This window comes from Scyliorhinus canicula, chromosome 2, assembly GCF_902713615.1.
Source record: "Scyliorhinus canicula chromosome 2, sScyCan1.1, whole genome shotgun sequence".
Lineage (NCBI taxonomy): Eukaryota > Metazoa > Chordata > Chondrichthyes > Carcharhiniformes > Scyliorhinidae > Scyliorhinus > Scyliorhinus canicula.
Genome location: NC_052147.1, coordinates 181,305,544 through 181,329,038, shown reverse-complemented (window position 1 = coordinate 181,329,038; position 23,495 = coordinate 181,305,544). Strand labels below are relative to the sequence as shown.

At 44.7% G+C, this 23,495-nt stretch overlaps 1 protein-coding gene across 2 annotated transcripts in view; it reads right to left on the bottom strand.

The window, feature by feature from the left end:
- The window catches only part of LOC119961797 (signal transducer and activator of transcription 4-like), a 163,869-nt gene extending 140,956 nt beyond the window's left edge, over positions 1-22,913 (bottom strand). Inside the window, exon 1 of one of the 2 annotated variants that reach the window (XM_038789128.1) lies at positions 22,855-22,913. The gene's annotated coding sequence lies outside the window, so the exon portion shown is untranslated. Of the gene's footprint in view, positions 1-12,479; positions 12,573-22,854 lie in introns of those variants that run through there. The other variant, XM_038789127.1, reaches the window with a different exon arrangement.
- Between the last annotated feature and the right edge of the window lie 582 nt (positions 22,914-23,495).

Below are 23,495 nucleotides of genomic sequence, written 5' to 3'. Positions count from 1 at the left end.
AGTGGTAGGGAAAGTACTGGAGAGAATTCTTCGAGACAGGATCTACTCCAATTTGGAAGCAAATGGACGTATTATTGAGAGGCAGCATGGTTTTCTGAAGGGGAGGTCGTCTCTCACTAACTTGATAGAGTTTTTCGGAGAGGTCACAAAGATGATTGATGCAGGTAGGGCAGTGGATGTTGTCTATATGGACTTCAGTAAGGCCTTTGACAAGGTCCCTCATGGTAGACTGGCATAACAGGTTAAGTCACACGAGATCAGGGGTGAGATGGCAAGGTGGATACAGAACTGGCTAGGTCATAGAAGGCAAAGAGTAGCAATGGAAGGGTGCTTTTCTAATTGGAGGGCTGTGACTAGTGATGTTCCGCAGTGATCAGTGCTGGGACATTTGCAGTTTATAGTATATATAAATGATTTGGAGGAAAATGTAACTGGTCTGATTAGTAAGTTTGCAGACGACACAAAGGTAGGTGGAATTGCAGATAGCGATGAGGACTGTCAGAGGATACAGCAGGATTTAGATTGTTTGGAGACTTGGGTGGAGAGATGGCAGATGGAGTTTAATCCGGACAAATGTGAGGTAATGCATTTTGGAAGGTCTAATGCAGGTAGGGAATATACAGTGAATGGTAGAACCCTCAAGAGTATGGAAGTCAGAGAGATCTAGGTGTACAGGCCCACTGGTCACTGAAAGGGGCAACATAGTTGGAGAAGGTAGTCAAGAAGGCATACGGCATGCTTGCCTTCATTGGCCGGGGCATTGAGTATAAGAATTGGCAAGTCATGTTGCAGCTGTATAGAACCTTAGTTAGGCCACACTTGGGAGTATAGTGTTCAATTCTGGTCGCTACACTACCAGAAGGATGTGGAGGCTTTGGAGTGGGTGCAGAAGAGATTTACCACGATGTTGCCTGGTATGGAGGGCATTAGCTATGAGGAGCGGTTGAATAAACTCAGTTTGTTCTCACTGGCATGATGGAGGTTGAGGGGTGACCTGATAGAGGTGTAAAAAATTATGAGGGGCATAGACAGAGTGGATAGTCAGAGGCTTTTTCCCAGTGTAGAGGGGTCAATTACTGGGGAGGCATAGATTCAAGGTGCGAGGGGCAATGTTTAGAGGAGATGTATGAGGCAAGTCTTTTTACACAGAGGGTAGTGGGTGCCTGGAACTCGCTGCCGGAGGAGGTGGTGGAAGCAGGGACAATAGTGACATTTAAGGGGCATTTTGACAAATACATGAATAGGATGGGAATAGAGGGATACGGACCCAGGAAGTGTAGAAGATTTTAGTTTAGACGGGCAGCATGGTCGGCACGGGCTTGGAGGGCCGAAGGGCCTGTTCCTGTGCTGTACTTTTCTTTGTTCTTTGTTCTTTTTTGAAGATTAGAGTACCACCCCCCTCCACATGGCAGAATGACCTTTTTGACAGGTTTCCTGTTATAAACACTCAGCATCTTGTGGGTAATGTTGAACTTCCTTTCTCAGAACCCGAACAGATTATATGGTGGGTAAAGGACCTTCCAGTCCATAACAGGCACACATGTATTGCCTCGCCTCCCCACCATACTTGATTTTCACACACTGGTTTTGAATCTAAAATACAGGCCTAAGTGTTTAAAGAAAGATCAAGTGACTACAGTTGATAATTGCAGATTGGGCTATTTGAAATAAGCCAGCTGGAATTAAAAGGCTTATGAATTATTTCAATAAGGAAACAATGATCCCTTTGTGACCATTTGAAACAGAGGATCATTTAAAAGTAACTTTGCATCTTTTAACATGTATCTATCAAATTTAGAGTACTTAAAAATAACAGCACATTCAATGCTAACCGTTATTTCCTGTACCCTGCCTCAGGAAACAACAGACAACAAAGAAGTTGAAATCTTCAAGAATGTAAAAATGTCAAGTGTTGAGAAACACACTTTCCTCCCCCCCCCTCCCTTCCATTCTTACCTTACAAAATTAATCTCAACAGGATGTTATAAACCATTCAGCATGCAAATATTTTCCATTCCCAAAAGAGTTGATCATCTTATCTGATAAACAGTCCTAACGATAGATAATTCTTAAGTATGCATATTAGCAAAGAAAAACAAAATGAAAAACATTATTTAAAAAATAAACATTTGTTTGCTTGGCTATTTTGATCACAATTGTTAGAAAGTCAAATCACCTCGGCCGAACAGGCGCCGGAATGTGGCGACTAGGGACTCGTCACAGTCACTTCATACTTGTGACAATAAACGGTTATTATTATTATTACTACAAACACTAATTTCAACTTAATTGAGTCTGATGTGCAGATATGTCAAGGACAAACTTAGCTCATGATTTGTTCATTTTTGGGCCACCAATAAATTCATCACGGCTTTTTATTTAGGCATCCACCTAACTTAATTTTAAAATTAAAATGAGGATCTTTCACCCATTTTTAGAACTGGTCGGAAATTGCATGGCTTAAACACTGGCTGGTTATTTTTAAGGTTTGCAGTGATCACTGGAGGCTGCAGTAAACATTCCTCCTGCCTCTACTGTAATCAAGTGGGGTGATGTCGCCTTGCACCCACAGTCCCACTTCCATTTGGCTCTCCCTCCCAGCCAAATCTGAAGGGTTCAATGGTCATGCTGCACTGGGACATCCACAGCTCACTGAACTTTTTCCAAAGAGGTTGGAGGATGGATGTATAATACCCCCCATATCCTTCTCTTCTAGCAAGTGAGTTCAACATACCAATCACACTTTTCTCATTAATAAACAAAAGAGAAATGTCGGAAAATCTCAGCAGGTCTGGCAGCATCTGTAGGGAGAGAAAAGAGCTAACGTTTCGAGTCCGATGACTCTTTGTCAAATCTCATTTTCAGGTGCCATTAGATGCAGACCCAAAAGGTGTAACTATTAACTTTGACTACTACAATAAATGCAGTGCTAAATGAGCAACTTCTTTATTTGTTAAACTGTTTCTTCTGCAAATTTTCATCCTTTCTCCTTTCCAGGAGGTAGTGATTACTCACTCACTCTGGCAGGTATCTTTCATTTGAGGGTCCAGTAAACTTCAATAAGGTTTTGAAATATCAAAGAAATCACAATTGTGTCCAATTGTTATCTCATTGCCCCATATATGCACATGAGGAAAGTCTGACAGACAAGTATACACAAATCAAATTTGGGGTACTGAGGTGAATTACCACAAATTAGCTGAGAAAAGCCAACAACTGGGAAATCAAGACTTCAGCATTTTTGCCTGATTATAGTCCCATTAAGCACTTGTATGTTTTACTTTATCAACTGCTGTAGTATATGACTCAACCAGTGTAAACGTGCAGAGTATTCAAACATGGTATAGCATTCAACATATGTTTCAGTAAGTAAATTAAAAGATGCAGATAATCTAAATGGTGAAATTACTTTTGGATAGAACTTTGACAATCATTTGTTTTTTGAACTCCTTTCATTTGCTTGATCAATATTTTCCTGCTTTAGATGCCATTAGATAATGTGACTCCAGGCTTTTAGTCAGAGTGACTCTAACAAGCGATTAAAAAGGATGTGACAGCATTTGTGATTTACCCCTTGAATTTCTCCCCTCCTGTAACCGTGAAGAGCCTCACAGTGGCTCAGCACCTTCAGATGACTCTACTTAGATGGAAAACTAGACCACATCGGAGTCTGCAGATGAGGTGCTGCAAATCTCTGATGCAGCACATTCATTCATCAAGGTGCTGAATTACCAAGGCACCTACCCAATATTCATTTTATAATGTTGCAAGAGAGCACAAATGAAATCCAGCTGCATAATGACAATATTCAGTCAGTTCAAAGAAGTTACTGGCCATCTCACTCAGCTGAAATATTTACAAACAAACAATGCTACATTTGGAGTTGTGCCAGTATTGTTTGAAAAGTGAAAAACTCTTAAGCCAGTTATGTGGTTTTTACTCCAGTGATCCATTAAACTCTTGTGGTCTATCTAGCCATAGAACAACATGGGGGCAAGAATTTCTCTAGTCTTGTGTCATTGACATCATAAATGCATCTGTAAAATTTTCTGCTGTTTATAATGTCTGGTGCAATTGTATTTATGATATTTTAGAATATATTTACCATTTTCAAAGCAGAGGAAACAAATTCACAAACACACATACAACCTTGTTAACAAAACTAAAGGCATCCTAACGCCACAACAATTGGATACACCTGCAATAGGCTCCACATCGGTATTTTTATCCACAGGAGAGGCTGCCAAATAAAATCAGCGAAGCAGGAATTCCGATTAAGCAGTAAACATTGCCGGCAGCAGCGCTCGTTCTGGCAGGACAGTGATGTGTGCGTGGTGGCCAACTGTGTTCAGCATCAGCTGGTGTGGCTCAGGAGCCCCACTCTGGCACTGGCAGTCTCTGTCGTATTTATTGCAGAGAAAGACGGTGAGCTGAGATGATCCACGATTTGCCAGCCTCTGTTTTCTCTGTGCCCTGTTCTTGGCCAACTGAGCTTTTTTGTTTCTGCTCGCTTCTTCCACTATCCTTTAAACTTGTCAGTCTCCAGGGGTTCTGACTCTCACTGACTATCTCCCAGTTGTTATTGTTAATATCCATAACCTTCAGAACTTGTTTGTATGCGTTTTTGCAAAGGAGCTTTAGACTCCCAAAAGGTTGCGACCAATTCATCGCACAGAAGGTCTTAGGGAAACCAACATGATGAGCAAGGTCAACTATGATGGGGCAACATTGGAACCCTTTGAAATTTACAGGGGGTCAAAAAGGGGAATGTTCAGGTACCGTCACGGTTTAGCATCTTCTTATGTTTGCTGTTGTCATATGCCTTCAGGTCATCTAAAAAGGGTGTCTACTTGAATACCAGAGCTTAATGAAAGATGTTCAGCCTTGCTCACCTGAGATCCAATACAAAAGTTTACCAAGTCCTCATTGGAGAGTTGCTCTACAATAACATGTTGCACTGACACTTCATACTGATGAACATCTTTGGTGACAAAATTTGACCATCAGTACCAGGAAGACAAATGTTGTTGTGCAGGATTTTGCCACACAGTTATGCATCAGCACTGGCAAAATGATGCTGGAGGTGGTTGAGAGTTTCACATATCTAGGCTCCACAATCACCAGCAATCTGTCACTTGATGCTGAAATCAACACATATCATAAAAGCTGCAACTGTTATGTCCAAGAAAGTACAATGGCAACCTGATTGAGCACACTAAACTGTAAATCTATCTGGAAAGAGCTCACATTGAGCAGCTTCAACAAACATCCAATTTTCTCCAGCAACATAAATAGACCCTCTTTGCTCACATGGTCAAATGCCTTGGTGAATTCGATGAAGGAAATATATAAGTTTCCTTCGTTCACAGCATTTCTCTTGCAGCTGTCGAACTGAGAAAATCATGCCAAATGTAAATCATCTAGTTCAGAAACTACACCAGGAGTTGGGATATATGTGTTTAGCCAGTATCTGAAGTCTGATCAGGGCAACATGGGAAAATATGTTTCCCAAAATGCCTCAATAGTTGTTGTAATTGCTGTGCTCATCCTTGTTCTTGTACAGGGTTACAATCTTTGCATCATGCATATCATGTGGTATTGTCCTCTTCCTTCAATAGAGACAGAAAAGTGTTGGTTTCTCATGCTTGATGAGATCAGGCAGTATAACATTAGCACCTGGAATTTTACTCAAGGCAAGTATGTCAACAGCTTTGCTAAGCTCCTCCACGGTTGGTTCGATATCCAGATCTGCCATCACAGGCATACTTTCTATGGTGTCTCGAGCTTCCTTGGTGATAGTGTTCTCCCTAGAGTACACCTCAAGGTAGTGTTCCTTGCCAGGATGGTCAAGTGGTTAAGGTGTTTTTACCTGATGATCCTGCTTGTATCCCAAAACGTCCTATTGATTTTTCAGCGTGCTGATAATTTGGATACATTCATCAGTGATGATCTCAATTGCTATTTTGACTCACTGACTTGTACGTTTTGCTAATATCAGAGAGGATAAGCATGATTAACACTGTCCAAAATAAAACTTGACATGCCAAAATTCTGTTCATTATTCTCTATCAATTACTGGTAGAAAATGGCTTTAAGATTTAGGTATAGATAAAGTGGAACTGAATGGAGCGAGGATTAAAATGGTCCATGTGCGTTGTTGGAATTCACTGGGGCATTAGAGAAAAATGGTCCATAAAGGAGACTTTTAGGTTGAGGTTGAGGCCAAATAAAGTTGCAATAGCCTGTGGAAGAAGCAGGATCAGCACAAAACCGTATACAGAGATTTGGAAAATATCAGAATTATCATGAGAAAATAACTAATAATATTACTGCCATTTTCCATCTATCAGTAGGTTAAATGTAATAATTTTTTAAAGATAATTTGTTGAAGGTATATCCAGAGAATACAAAAAATCCAGAGAATACAAAAAATATTAAATCAGGAACAGTCCATAACACAAAACAATATCAAATACAGTAAAATATATTAACCACGTATAGAACACTATAGCAATATAGCACAGCAGGAACCCCTCATATATACAGGTGCATCAACTACGCCACCAAATACATTTTTTAAAACAAAAAAAAGAGTACCCCCACTCCTTAACAACCAATAGTTACAGGACCCAGTCACCCTTCCCTACGTCCTAACACTTCTTGAAAGAGTCGCTGAACAGATTCCGCCTCACGATGAACCCCTCACCCAAACATCTATTGCCGTAATTAGTTCTCGCCAAATGAAGAAACTCAGCAAGGTCCCGCACCCATGACCTGGTACTTGGTGGCACCGAGGACCGCCAGTTAAGCAAAATTCTGTTTGGCTAATCGGGAGGTGAAAGCCACGACATCAGTCTCCTTTCCCACCAAGACATCCAGATCCTCAGACACTCAAAAAAATCTACCCATGGAGAAGGCTTGACCGGCATTCCCGCCACTTGATACATCCGTAACACCTTCCCAGAACTTCACCGATTTTGGACAAGACCAGACCATATGTACATGATTCGCAGGGGACCTAGCACAGCGTGCACACTGATCAGCCACTCACTTCTGGATTGGATTGGATTGGATTTGTTTATTGTCACGTGTACCGAGGTACAGTAAAAGTATTTTTCTGCGAGCAGCTCAAGAGGTCATTAAGATCATTTCTTCTGGGAAGAAATGGTTCACCCTTCTGGCATCATTTGTGCTCTATACACAACGAGGATGCATTAACCCGACACAGTGCTTCCTCCCAAACCCAACCCTGCACTGTGCCTCCCAGTTCCTCCTCCCATTTTTGCCGCACTGTCACCATCGAAACTTCCTCCCTCCTGGCCAACTCAGCATACATATTAGAGATTTTACCCTCTTCAATATCATCCTTTGAAAGGAGCTTTTCCTGTAGACCCAAGGGCGGGAACATTGCGAACGAACCCACCTCTTTACTTTTCTTCAGATACCTAACTCATTACCACTGGGCAATTAATAGGCCCCCATGAGCTCAGATAGGTCTGAAAATGTCCCACCCAAAAACAGGTTCTCAAAGCATTTGATCCCCAGACGGTCCCATTCCTTAAACCTGGCATCCAGGCTCATTGGGGTAAATCTATGAATCATAGAATCAGAAGGAGGCCATTCAGCCCATCGAGTCTGCACCGGCCCTTGGAAAGAGCATCCTACTTAACCCCATGCCTCCACCCTATCCATGTAACCCAACCTAACCTTTTTGGACGCTGGACGCTAAGGGCAATTTATCATGGCCAATCCACCTGACCTGCACATCTTTAGACTGTGGGAGGAAACCGGAGCACCCAGAAGAAACCCACGCACACACGAGGTAAACGTGCAGACTCCGCACAGTGACCCAAGCTTGGACCTGGAGCTGTGAAGCAACTGTGCTAACGGTGCTAACTTGCTGCCCTCAATGCTTATCATTAATCGGAGCCTTCCGTACATGCCCTCCAGGCCAAAATGTAACTCGCACCGACTCCACACTCTCAAAGTGGAAACTACCATTGGATTTGCTGAGTACCTACTCAGCAAAAATGGAAAAGGCCAATGCCAATGCCCTTAAGGAGGTTTCTCATCACCCTCCACCCTCTACCATATCGACCCTTGATCCAACATCCATCCTCGGATCATTACAATATTAGCAACCCAGTATTAACTTTAAAAATTGGGGAGGGCCAGGCCTCCACCCAGTCTACTCCTCTCCAGACGAACTCTTTTAATACGGGGAACCCTCCCCACCCACACAAAGCCCAGGACAAGCCTACTGGTCTTTCTGAAGAAAGATTTGGGCAGAAAGATTGGGAGATTCTGGAATGCAAAAAGGAAACTCGGCAGGATCAACATTTTTACTGTCTGGACTCTCCCGGACAATGATATCGGCAGTCTGTCTCATCTTTTAAACTCCTCTTTCATCCCCTCTACTCAGGTTGCCAGATTTAACTTGTGAAGCTAGGCCCAATCCCGTGCCATCTGATTCCCCAGATAATGAAAGCTCTTTCTAGCCAAGCGAAACAGGAGACCACTCAAACACCCCTCCTGTCTTCGGGAGCCAATCAGAAACATCTCGTTCTTTGCCGTATTAAGTCTGTATCTGGAGGAGGAGCTAAATTAACTCAGAATACCCAGAATCTTATCAAATGACTCCATGGGTTCAGAAATGTACAATAGGAGGTCATCCGCATACACTCCCGCCCGCTCAATACCCCTCCACTTCCCAGACGCCCGATGAGCTATTGCCAATGGCTCAATCGCAACTGCAAATAAGAAAGGAGAGGGTGGGAGCCTCTGCTTCGCCCCGTGCTGCAAAGTGAAATACTCAGAGTTAACCCCATTAGTGGAGATGCTTGCTTTCGGGGCTTTATACACCAGCTTAACCCAGTCCATGAATCCCTGTCTGAACCCAAATCATTCCAAAGTGTGATTCCACTCTGTTAAATGTCTTCTAGTAATCAACTGACAGCACAACCTCTGCGTCACATCCTCTTGCGAGCATCATAATTACGTCTAACAATCTGCCTTTTACGAACTTGACTAGGTCCTCTCCAACTACCCTCACAATACGGGTAGCCAAGATCTTAAGCCAGAAACTCGGCATCTACATTTAGGAGCGAAAACGCACAATAAGATCCGCAAGGCTCAGGATCTCTGTCCTTTTTTTGGATGAGGGAAACGGAAGCCTGTGGTAACATAGGGGGGAGCGAGCCCCTCTCCAATGCTTTGGTGTACATCCATACCATTAACGGAACCAGCAACACGCCAAAAGGTTTCTAAAATGTGGCTTGGAATCTGTCTGGACCTGGGGCTTTCCCTGACTGCATCACACTCACACATTCCAGCACCTCCTGCAGACCTACCATGGCCCCCAACCCCTGCACCCTCATCTGATCCAGAAACTCCAGCCCATCCAAGAATCTTCTTAGTTCGTCTCCTGATGGCGGTTCTGATTGGTATAGTCTCTGATAGAAGGACTCCAAAATGTTATTAATCCCTGCCGGGTCCGTAACCACCTCAACCCACCTCCCTCCTAAGCCTATCTATTTCCCGAGCAGCCGTCTGCTTCATCAATTCGTGGGCAACCATCCTGCCAGACTTCTCCCCAAACCCGTGCATGAACTCCCGAGCTCTGCAGTTGTCTCACCACCTTACCTGAGGTGGCCAAATTAAAATTGCATCTGGAGCCTCTAATGCTCCTTCAAAAGCGCCTCATTATGTGATTCCCAAAATGCCATGGATCCATGCCACCCATAAGCCACATGAATCTCGACAGCTCCCCAGCCATCTCTGACATCCTCCCGGATCTAGAGCATGACTGATCCAACTGCAGATCCAGGACTGTATTGAAGTCCTCTCCCTAGGATGAGTCTGTGTGTATCTAGGTCCGGGATCAGGGACAGAACCCACCTCACAAAATCCACTTTGTCACAATTTGCAGCGTATATATTGCACAGAGACACTGGGGAGCCCTCCAACCACCCACTCACCATCACAAATCTACCACTCGGATCAGCAATGAACCTCTTAATTGGGAAAGCCATCCTCTTACCTATTAACACTGCAACCCCTCTCGTCTTCATATCCAGTCCCGAGTGATAAACCTGATCAACCCATCCCCTTCTCAGTCTTATCTGGTTCGCCACCTTCAAATGAGTTACCTGGAGAAACAGCAAGTTCACCCTCAGGATGTTCAGATGAGCAAATATGCGTCCCCTTTTAACAAGTCCATTTAGGCCCCAGACATTTCAAGTTCCCAATCGAGTGAGGGGTCACCTGCTCCCCTCGCCTCCCCCGATCATCAGCCATAATTCCACTTGAGCCAAACACCCCAGATCCTCAAGCCGTGTCCTTTGGGGCCCCCGTGAGGAGTCCACTGCCATCGACTTCTATATCTCAGTACCGTAACATTACTCAAACCGTCAGCTTCCCCATACCACCCCTCCCATTTCGCCCCTCCCCCCTCCTTTAAGGCTAAGCCCAAAAAAGAAATATACAAAATCCTGCCCTCCTCACACCACTTTGTCCCCCACACCCCTTCCGCTTACTCCCTTCTGTTTACTGGTTTATACACCGGTATGTTGGCCCCCGCACGAGGCCTGCGACTTCACTGAACCCGCCATAACACCCAAACATGATCACAAGCAAAAAAAGAACCCAAATAAATAATAACCCCTATCCCACCCTCCACATTTCCCCAGCCCCCAAAAATCAGACCTACCTAATTAAAATCATAAAACAGTAATGGGAGTGAGAGACAGAAGAACATAGCAATGATATAAGAATGCACAGCAATCAAACTAACAAGATCACAACACATAGGAGCAGAATTAGGCCACTCGGCCTATCAAGTCTGCTCTGCAATGATCCCCAACAACTCAGAACAACAACATTTTAACGCATTTACAAATTCCCAATCTCTTTGTCCCAAAGAAACTTATCCGCCTCCTCTGGGGTGTACAAAACGTATTCCTGTTTAGGGAAGGTGATCCACAGATGGGACGGATACAGCATTCCAAATCTCACACCTTCCTTGTGGAGGACTGCCTTGACTTTGTTGAATCCGGCACGGCGTTTAGCCAGTTCCGTACCCTAATCGGGATATATCCTGATTACGCTCCCCTCCCATGAACTCTTCTTTGCTAGCCTGGCCCACCTCAGAACTTTTTCCTTGTCCAGGACACGATGCAATCGTACCACAAATCGCCCTTGGCTACTCACCTGCCTTTGGCTTTCTTCTCAGCACTCTGTATGGGCGGTCAATCACGGGGGGGGGGGGGGGGGGGGGGGGGGGGGGGGGGGGGGGGGGAGAGAATTTGACTGAAAACCGTCTTGTCTAAAAGCTTCTGCAGCATCTGTGCCACATACTCCGATGGTTGTGAGCCCTCCAACCCCTTCAGGAGATTCCCTATCTGGACATTCAGCTGCCGCTCTCGGTTCTCCAACTCCTCTATTCTATCCTGTACCTTTTTGAAGCTGCCGGCAATGAAGGACAGCTCTGCTTCCATCGAGGCCAGCCAGTCCTCGTGGTCAGCGACAGACTTCTACATTCTTTGGAATGAGGTGTCCCGAGCTTCTAGACGCTGCTGAACCCTCTCCACTGCTGCCTTAACCGGGTTAATGACTCTTACAAGATCTTCAGAGGTTTCCAACCTCTGCTTCTGGAACTGAGCAGTTACTAACTGAACAGGAAACCATTGTGCCAGAAGTGCCAACTCCGGGCTCGCCACCATGGCACCTTCAACCGTGCTTTCCTGTGCCACGCAGTCTGCCTGCAGCCGCTTTTTCTTACCCCTGTTGCTCTTCATCGGATGCATTCCGGACCGTGCTCAAGGTTTAGCCAACATCTTCACCAGCAAGAATCGGGACCTCGGGATCTCATTCAAAAGCCCGATTGGGACTTATGGACAAGATCAAATTTCCCCGTGTGGAGCCACCAAGGACACGGTCGTTTACCAAGTGCATGGCCACCAACGGAAGTCCATTAAATTTAATAATTGAATAGAATTAAGCAACATAATACAAATAATAATACACATCGACACCTTTATGCAAATTACAGTGAACCAACGATGATATATACAAAAGATGGAGTGCAAAGAAAGAGCTTAGTTCCTTTTCTAGGTTAATAATTTATTTAGTATACACTCTAATCCACAACCCCTTTCAGCACTTGTCCTTTTTTTAAAAAAAAACAAATCCATAAATCAGTGACAGCCAATTTATAACCACTGTAACATGCAAGTCCTCACATGTTCTCCAAAATTAAATTGGCTGAGGTATAACCTTTAGGTAACCTATTAAATCATATATTTCCTGCATATTCAACAACATTATTTTCGAGATTATATCAACCAAAGTGAAAAAATTGTCAATTTCAAGCTCAGAATGAACCACTTGTCCGAATTACCCAAGGTAACGTTAAGTTTCAGCATGGTCGCTAGAATTTTAACTAGTCAAAACACAGTCAAGGTGCAATGTTAAAATCTTACCTGAAGGTTTTGTTTAATTCGTTTCAGATTATGCTGAAGCAGGAAGTTCTTTTCGAGGAAGAAACGACTATACTGGTCATCTATTTGTTTTAATAAATTATGGAAAAGCAGGGTGGCCAGGGAATCATTATTTGAGGCAAGGTCCCTGTTAAAAACAATGACCAAACCATTAAATGCAAGTCAGAGTACCTTATCTTTCGAAATGTTGCATTACGCATTGTTAATGAAGGAAACAATGATTTTGTCCACAATGGAAAATCCACAATGATTCAGAAAATAAAGATATGAACACATCTTTCTGTAGGTGTATCTGGTCTCCTGAATCAAGTACATGGAAATTTTAGACATTTTCTTTCTTTAAATAGACTTGAAAGTGTGACTGTGTGGATGTTGAGTGACAACAGGAACAAACTTGGCATTATATTTCCCACTGTAAAACAATCGGCTAACACGAAAACTCAAGGCAGGTTTGGTTTAGCGGGTAAGACACCATTGCTCCACGACTCCAGGACCAAAATTGCACTCTGGTCCCCAATAACATGAGAATGGATGGCAGAACAGGCTCAAGGAGTCGTATGGCTACTCCTATATGTTATGAGAAGGCAACTGGATTAGAGAGGGTAACCTGTTGCTCCAATTTTATCAGCCCCCCCCCCCCCCCCCCCCCCCCCCCCGCCGTGTCACGGCTCACAATGACAGTCATCTACTTGAGGCTTCAATCTAATTCAGGCCTCGACTAGATGAGGGATAAGATCATAGATCATAGAATTTACAGTGCAGAAGGAGGCTATTCAGCCCATCGAGTCTGCACCGGCTCTTGGAAAGAGCACCCTACCCAAGGTCAACACCTCCACCCTATCCCCATAACCCAGTAACCCCACCCAACACTAAGGGCAATCCACCTAACCTGCACTGTGGACTGTGGGAGGAAACCGGAGCACCCGGAGGAAACCACGCACACACGGGGAGGATGTGCAGACTCCGCACAGACAGTGATCCAAGCCGGAATCGAACCTGGGACCCTGGAGCTGTGAAGCAATTGTGCTATCCACAATGCTACCGTGCTGCCGTGAAGAAAAGAAAATAAGATTAAATGCCGTGGGATGTTTCTTTATCCTTAGTTTTAAAAATTTATTTTCTTCACTTTAGGTTGCCATTTGCATGCCAACATATTTTGTCTTTAACCAATTGTAATCTTTGTCAGTTTAAAGGGTGTTTGTGACAAATGCTCCCTACTCTGGTATAGGATGGTGAGAGACAAAGAAATCCAGGGTCCCATTGCCCTTAATAATCAGTTGCAAGTAGTTTCTTGTTTGTCATTTATGATTGATCCATAAATCCTAAAATCAATGTGAGATGTCCATGTTCTTCTGCCCCACAGCTCCATATTTGGATCCATTCATTCAGGCTTCCTTCCCACCACAGTACCAAGGATGTTCTTATCAAAGTCACAATTGGCATCCTTATCAAAGTCACAATTGGCATCCTATGGAGCTATCCTTGACTTCTATTTCTTATCTATATGTGGCCCCTTAGCAACACCTCTGAAAACACAGCATCAGTTTACACTTACAATACGCATCACTACCTCACCACCATCTCTCTCGACCACTCCACTGTTGCTAAATTGTCAGAATCCTTGTCCGATATCCAGTACTGAATTAGTTTTCCTCCAGTTAAATAACGAAAAGGTGGAAATCGTTACATTTGATCCCCGTCACAATCTCTATTCCCGAGCTGAGCTCCTACTCCCTCCCTCTCCCTGTCCCGAGCTCAGCTCCTACTACCTCCCTCTCCCTGTCTGATGCTGTTTTCAATCTTGGTTTCATATCTGACCGCAAGATGGGTTTCAAACCACATATCCTCACCATTTCTACGACAGCCTGTTTCTACCTCTGTGACATAATCCAACTCTGCACTATCTCAGCTCACTTTTCGCTGAAACACACATCTATGCCTTTGTTACGTCCAGACAATTCCAACGCACTCCTTGTCTCTACCTTCAACGATCCAAATATTTGTAATCCAAAGCTCTTACCCATCTCCCAACTCACTGAGTGCCTTTCACCTACCACGCCTGTACAGGTTAATCTCCATTGGTTTCTGATTAAGAAATGTCAGACTCATCCTCATTTTCAAATTCTCCATGTCCATTTTTCGCTATACCTCTAACAGCACAATCTCAGTTATATCCGTGCTCCTTAAATTCTGGCCAGTTGAGTATCCCTGATTTTATTCATTCCACCAATGATAGCCGCACCTTCAATCGTAGAGGCTTAAGTCTTGAAATCCCATCCCTTACCTTCTCTACTTTCATTCTTCCTTAAAGGCACTCCTTAAAACCTTCCCTTTAACGAAACTTTTCATTATTTGCTCAAACATATCCTTCATCTAACTTTTGTCAAATTTGCTTTATAATACTCCTTACATGTACCTTGGGGCATTGTACTTTCTTATAATAATATAATAATCTTTATTGTCACAAGTAGGCTTACATTAACACTGCAATGAAGTTACTGTGAAAATCCCCTAGTCGCCACATTCCGGCGCCTGTTCGGGTACACTGAAGGAGAATTCAGACTATCCAATTCACCTGACAGCATGCCTTTCAGGACTTGTGGGAGGAGACCGGAGCACCCGGAGGAAACCAACGCAGGCATGGGGAGAATCTGCAGACTCCACACAGACAGTGAATCGAACCTGGGACCCTAGAGCTGTGAAGCAACAGTGCTATCCACTGTGCTACCATACTGCCCACAAAATGGCAATGTCAGGAATAGGATTTGAACCCACACCCCTAGAAAAGGACTAGAAATCACTAGGCTTAAACAAGGCAAGGAAACACACTCTTTGAGTCTTGCACCTTACACCACTTGGCCATCCTGACAAGTTGCTTTAAAGTTTAAAGGTGCTTTACAAATACAAGTTGGTGCTGCTACAGGTATCGTTTTATTGTTGAAATAATCCTGATTTAATTTTAAAAATAACATTAAAATTTAGAGCTTCCAGAATAAATCCTCAAAGTTTCTGGGAGCAACCTCAAAATGTTTATGCTGTAGTGCAAGGCGAAGTGACGAGGCAGTGTTAAATCACAATGGTGATTTATTTAACTGTTGGGATATTGGGCAAGACTCCAACATTTGTTAGGATATCAGACAAGAACCCAAACTATTTTTTAGAATTTGTAAACCTGTGAGGAAAGGATATTTCATCTCAGGAGTGATGACTCTGACGAATAGGTATCTTTTATGTTAAAATTAACTTTAATTTAAACATAGAATTAACCACATTAACAAAGAAAATAGCTTCACAATTATTAGTTAAACAGTTCTTAATCACAAGGGAAAGCTTAACTATCTTTACCTGCTGCTAACTCCAATTAAGCAACCCAATACAGTTCAAATGCCACTTATAAAGTTGACAGATTATTTGCAGGTGGCACAGTGGTTAGCACTGTTGCATCACGACGACGAGGTCCCAGGTTCGATCCCAGCTCTGGGTCACTGTCCATGTGGAGTTTGCACATTCTCCCTGTGTTTGCGTGGGTTTCGCCCCCACAACCCAAAGATGTGCAGGGTAGGTGGGTTGGCCCCCCTAGATTGCCCCTTAATTGGAAAAAGGGAATTGGGTACTCTAAATTTATTTTAAAAAACAGATTATTTGCTCAGCTACGAATAAATTACTGCGGATGCTGGCATCTGAAACAAAAACAGAAAATGCTGGACAATCTCAGCAGGTCGGACAGCATCTGTCGAGAGAGAACAGAGTCAACATTTCGAGTTTGGGTGACTCTCGAGTTTGGATGCCAAAGAGTCATCCAGACTCAAAACGTTGGCTCCATTCTCTCTCTAAATATGCTGTCAGACCTGCTGAGATTACTCAGCAATTTCTTCTAAATATTTAAGTTATTGATCCCTCAGACCAACTGGTCACGTAACATGTCACTGAGAGAAGTGCCAAATTTTGGGTGGCATGGTGGTCCAGTGGTTAGCACCGCTGCTTCACAGCACTGAGGACCCGGGTTCGATCCCGGATCCGGGTCACTGTGCATGTGGAGTTTGCATATTCTCCGTGTCTACGTGGGTCTCACCCCCACAACCCAAAACGATGTGCAGGGTAGGTGAATTAGCCACACTAAATTACTCCTTGATTGGGGAAAAAAAGAATTGTATACTCTGAATTTTAAAAAAAGTACCAAATTCACAATGTTCTGACATTTGCCGAAGTCTGGCAACAAAAGTGAATACCATTTCACCAGGACATCGAATGACTTATGAAATTTATACAGCTGCATAATAATGGAGGGTCAGGGATTGTAATGGCCCCTCACTAGTTACACCATTTGATCAAAGGGTTTGAAGCATCTGGCATTGTTTGGCTTCTGATGAGGTTATATGTTTGTGGCCGCAAACTAAGTAATTGAACATCTTCTTTGTCTTCTACCATGATTTAATTTGCCCTGATAAAGTATCGAAACCTTTCAACATATTGGCACCAGCTTTCAATCTCCGGATCAAATGGATCAATTTTCCTAAATAGTGGCATAGCTATTCGAATGCTGATGATCTGTTACCTTTTCAGGACTCAGAGGCCACTCTTACTTCCCCCATCCACCCCAGCTTCCAATTTTGAGATTTTCCTTCAACTGCATTGATTTATTCTCATCACCAATGTTGTAGTGCAAGGCACAGTGACTAGGCAGTGCTAAATTATAGCGGTGATTTATTTAACAAAAGAAAAACGTTACTTACAGAACAGTATAACCACCACATGTGTCTAGTTCCCCCAATTCCCAAAGCGTATTCCCAGCAGTCAGGACTACGCCTAGGTACCTGATAGGCCAAAGTTCACACGCTCCATGAACTGGCGTGGTGTGAATCATGACAGATCCGTCCTAAGTTTTGGAATTACTTCTACTTTTTTTGTAGTTACCAGCAATTCAACTGGCAGCTATTTTAAAATATAGGCAAGTTCTGTGAATGTTAGTATACTATGTCTACCAAACGCTCTGCAAATTGTGCAGTGAATGTTCTCTTAAAACAAAAATGGACGAGTTTTAAACCGTCTGATGATCAACATGATTTATTTCCTGTGCTCTTCACTTCACTCTGTTCTTACAACCGAAGCTTATGATGCAATCTCCTCTACAGTGGGAAGACCAAGCACGAAGTTAGATGACCACTCTGCCAAACATCACCGTTCTGTTCAGCAATGTACACGGGCAGCACGGTAGCACAAGTGGATAGCACTGTGGCTTCACAGTGCCAGGGTCCCAGGTTCAATTTCCCCGCTGGGTCACTGTCTGTGCAGAGTCTGCACGTTCTCCCCGTGTCTGCGTGGGTTTCCTCCGGGTGCTCCAGTTTCCTCCCACAGTCCAAAGTCGATCAGGTTAGGTGGATTGGCCATGATAAATTGCCCTGTGTCCAAAAAAGGTTAGGAGGGGTTATTAGGTTACAGGGATAGGGTGGAAGTGAGGACTTAAGTGGGTTGGTGCAGACTCGATGGGCCTAATGGCCTCCTTATGCACTGTATGTTCTTTGTTTTTATGTCACCCTGAGCTCTGTGTGGGTTGTTACTTTAATTACCCTCCCCATTCCGAATTATCTGCCTTTGCTTTTTTGTGCTGCTGCAGTGAAGCTCAATGTTAATCGCAACATTTTCTTCTCTTTATCTTGGGCAATCTGCAGCCCTCTGTGCTGAACATTGACAATAATCACCTCAGACCTCAGCTAGATGCTCAACTTTGTTTGTCTGGGCATGTTGCTGCAGTGCAATCAGTCTGCTCTTGTCTGGAGGGAGAGGAGGGTACAATTTAGGGTGGAACATTGTATAATATGGTTTGGGGCGGAACGCAGCACGGTAGTATAACGTTTAGCACAGTTGCTTCACAGCTCCAGGGTCCCATGTTCAATTCCTGCTTGGGTGACTGTGCGGAGTTTGCATATTCTCTCGTGTCTGCATGGGTTTCCTCCGGGTACTCCGGTTTCCTCCCACAGTCCAAAGATGTGCAGGTTAGGTGAATTGGCCATGCTAAATTGCCCTTAGTGTCCAAAAAGGTTAGGCGAGGTTACGGGGTTAGGGATATGTGGGCTTAAGTGGGGTTCTTTTTCCAAGGGCCGGTGCAGACTCGATGGGCCAAATGGCCTCCTTCTGCACTGTAATTTCTATGATCTATGATAATGTTGCCAGGGAGATCAGTCCCCCTGATGTTGGCCTGTTGCTTTCTTTCCTCTTATTGCTGCCGTTTGGACAGATTTTCACGTTTCTGCCCAGACACAACACAGCCAGAGCTGTGTGACTTTTCTTGCAATTGCAATCAATGGAAATGAAATCTGAATGGTTTCAAAAATAATTAGGGGATCCACGATGCTATTTTCCACCAGGGTGAACAGAATTAAACTATCTAAAGCTTTGTATTTTTTAACTCAAAGTAGTCGTGATTATTTTAATTGATTGAATTCTTCACTACTGACGTCATTCACAACCAAACGTCTGACGGCTGAAATGAATTGCTGAAGTTTACCTACGAACAAGGAAAGGTGAAAATGATCTTTATCAAGCTTTCTTCCGTTTTAACTTTCAGTTCATGTTCTATAAATGTTATGTATTTTCATGGTGGCCTGTCTTTCACTAACACCCCTCAATGACTTGGTTATTCACACATTCTTTGTTTCAAAGTCTTCAACTTCAATGTTTCTTTCAGCTTTGTCTGACTGATAACCTTCTGAATCATGAATTCAACCATTAATTCAGAAATATGAGTACAGAATATAGGCTAGCACTGCAGTGCAATATTGAGGGTATGTTGCACTATTGGAGATTCCATGCGGGTTTCTATGCCCAGCAATGTTGGAACTGCGATCTTGCGCAGAATCGGGTGTCCACCGAAAATAGAGGCCGCGCCGAGCGCCCGACACAACACCATGCACCGGCCCGTCAATGGTGGCATGGATGAGATCCACGCTCTGCACCGTGTGGGCATGCAAATTGTACAGTAAAACATGTTAATGTATCATTAACGGGCCCAACCCAGTAGTCTCCAGCCCCCTGCAATGCTCCGCTTCCACCAGATGGAAGTGGTGCCGGCGTGATTACTTGTCGCATTTTAAAATAGGAACCAGGCGTCGTAGCAGCTGAGGGAGTGAGGGAAGGTAAGAAATGTTTCCAAAGGCATAACCGTGGGCTGCCAGTTGTGCCGCTGGCCAGGGGGAGCCATGGGGATGACCGGGAACAGACTGCTATTGCCGTGACCTGCAAGGAAAGCAGCTGACTGTCTACTCCACTGACTGCCCATTGTGTCCCGTAAATGTGCAGAGCGTCATCAGCCATATGGATGCCCCCCCCCCCCCCCAGGTTACCCACCCCTCCCAAAGAACCCCCAGACCCCAGCGAAACAACCAACAGGATGTGCATGGTCCAGCGTAGCCAGTGCTCCACCAGGTGTTGGCACCCCTCAGCGCACCCATCCGAGGCACAGCCTCACTGCAGGGGGAGGAGGGATGTAGAGGGCACCTCGAACAGTGGACAGATACACCGTAGCCCTTTCCACCCACCATGGCACACTGCCCCCCCCTCCCAGGGCAGATGCTAGCCCACCCCACAGGACACCGTCCGTAACCAAGCCACTCCTGCCCATTGCTCCCGTCCATTCACAGGTAGGCACACAAGGCCCACAGCAACCCGCAGCTACGGTCCCAATGGGTGCCTAGCCCCCTCACCCAGCCCCATCCATGGGCCCTGCCCACACACATTCCATCAGGCATGGTGGTCAGTGGCATGTGGTGCCACCCCTGCAACCAGGTGCCACCCTGCTAGCGGGGTATCACGCAGTCCATTCAAGGTAGCCATCCATGATAGACTCCTTAGGAGAGTGCGGGATAGGGTCGCAGAGCATAAAGCTGGCATGGACAAGTGGCGTGGCTGGAACCCCCCCACCCCAGGGCTACAGTGAAAGCCAGGGCTCCGCATAGCTCGTTGGACCTGGTTGAGCACGGGAGTACGCACCATGCAGAAAATAGATTACGGAGTACAGCCAGGAGTTGTTGACATCTGCCTGGCCACTGCAGCCCTGGCAGACGCACTAAAACTACACGAGCAGGAGCAGCTGAACGAGAACTCTGCTGCACAGCAGATTGCCCCAGAGGAACAAGAGTCAGCTAGTGACGATTCCTTCAGGCCTCTTGTATACCGGAGGCACCTGTTGCACAAGGACCTGCTGGACCTAGCATGTCGCCGACAACTGCGGCTGAACAGAGAGACCATGTGGCATCTCTGCTGGTTCATGGCACTACTGGGACCCAGTGGCTGTCAAGATGGCAGTCGCTCTGATCTTTTATGCGATGTGGTCCTTGCAGACACCAAGCGGGGACCTGTCTGGGATCACCCAGATCTCCGTGAACAGGTGCATCCACACTGTAACAGATGCCCTTTATATGCCGGGTGGCACACCATATCACCAAGTCCACCAGGTTGCCCGGGCAGAGGGATTCTCCCCCATGCCAGCATGCCCCAAGTCCAGGAGTTGATCGACAGGACCATGTTACCCTAAGGGCATCAGTGCATTAAGGGGTACCCTTCATCAATCGGAAGGGATTCCACTCCCTAGATGTGCAGTTGGTGTGCGGTCAGTGGCTGTACATCGTGCACTTCTGCGCCCGGTATCCAGTCAACGTGCACAATGCCTTAGTCCTGGAAAGGTGGTCGGTGGCATGCGGCATCCTTCGAGGAACAAGGTATCCTGCTCTCCTCCACGGTATCCAGTAGTATCTCTAGCTCTCTATCCACCAATCTCAGGACCACTCTCTGCAGTGCCATCCTCTTGGCTGGAGAGTGTGTGGGGAGTGGCGGCCTTATAAGCAGCTCCAGCTTGTCAGGCTCTCCAGTGCCAATCCTGACCCCAGCGAATCCGATGCCGGCGTGTGTTGGAATTGTACTACTTACACGTGGCAAAAGTGCTGGTCAATTTGCATATCCCGAATTGCTCCAGGACTGGCACCGCCATCAAGACTGTTCATTCAATTCATTTCATTTTTCATTTTCAAGACTGTGAAACACTGCCCATTCAGTCCCGGAGTCAGCACTTAGTCTCTCTAACGGAGAATCCAGCCTTGCACCTTTCAGGTAACATGTGAAGTCAAAGCCTTATCTAACATTACAGGTGGGCATGAATCATCCCGTGGCACTTTTTTGAAGAGCATGGGAGCTATGGGGTGCTGGCCAACATTGCAACAGTACCTCTGCTCAGGAGCGCTTCATTGGTTATGTAGCACTTCGAGACATCCTGAGGTTGAGAGGAACACTATATAAATGCATGTATTTTAAGTTGTTCATATTCACAAAATATTTAATTGTCAATTGGTTGTACGGATGTTGAGTATTGCTGAAAAAAAGAGACATGTTGTTGAAGCTTTTCGTCTTGCACTCATCAGAATAGATTTGCAAGAATACAAATTGTAAAGGGAACATCAATTTATACTGCGTAAAAAAGACTGCTGATTGATTGGCAAATGGACTGTGATCGGTAGAGATGTTGCCATGAAGAATGCACATGGAACAGATAACTGCCAAGCTTTTGTTTATATTCAATCCAGGCAGGTCCACTCTGATTGGTCAAAGCATGGTCATGGGGAATGGCTGTCCTCTAAGCTTCTGTTTAGTTGAAAAAGATGCACTGAGTGGACATGTTCCATCTGTCTATAAACAACAGGGCCCTGTGTGAATATATATATCTTCTAGCACATACAAGTGAGCCACACTCTGGGCCTGACTAATAGTTTTAAATTGGTTGTCAGTACAATTCTTAGCATGATCAGGATTGTTTAGCAAGTGGTGTCCAATCGCAGAATCACATTTAATGTTGGACACCATGTTTTGAGTTTTGCAAGCACGGACTGGTTGGGTTTGGTCTGTACTTTGCCTGCTGCAAACAGCCAAAGGGATGTGCTGTTTGAAATGATCCACCTGCCATTGAAACGTACAGACTATATACCTGGCATCACACCAGCACTGAAATTCATATATCGCATTATACGCTATTGGCATCGCTCTGCATCATGAACCAGCCGTCCACCCAACTGAGCTAACCAACCTCTCGTTCTAAAACGGGGCCCTGACCAAAATGCCAAATATCTGTTCACTTCACAGATATTCTTTGAGCTTCAGTGCATAATTTTTTGTAACACGTTCACAGAATTTCAACTGATTTTTACTTTTTTATTAATCGTGAGATGCTGTCAATCTGACTTTATCGTAGTTGCAAAGAATAAAACTAAGTAAGAATGAATAACAATGTTTTCTAAGACAAAATAGTATTTATCAATGTATCAACATCCCAAAATAAACTATCAAAGACAGGTGAATTTAACTAAGATCTCACCAGTCCTGGTGTTCCAGCCAATGTGCCAAGAACTGACGGACCTCCATGGGAAAGGTATCATCATACAACTGGTCCACTTTTTCTAGGAGCTGTGTATCCAGCTGATGGAGCTGATGCCATTGGGCCATTCTGTCAAAAAGTTTGAAAAACAGTAACAATGAGCAGAGAACAAATAGAACCATAGAATTCCTGCAGTGCAGAAGGAGGCCATTTGGCCCACCGAGCCTACACCGACCTTCTGAAAGAGCACTCTACCTAGGCTCACTCGCCTGCCATATCCCAGTAATCCCACTGTGGTGAGATAACCACTGTAGTTATGTGTACTGCAGTAGGGGGATGTATGCCTGTACCTGTAATACAGGTTCCTCCGGTCAGCCCCTGCTGGCTTATAACCTGCACATCTTTGGACTGTGGGAGGAGACCAGAGCACCCGGAGGAAACCCGTGCAGACATGGGGAGAAAGTGCAAACTCCTCACAGACAATCACCCAAGGCTAGAATTTAACCCGGGGACCTGGCGCCGTGAGGCAGCAGTGCTAACTACTGTGCCACCCTTATTGTAAATCTATATTAATCTAACTTATTGGAAATGAAAGAATAAATTGATTTGATTTTATAGAATACTATAAATAATTATTTCAG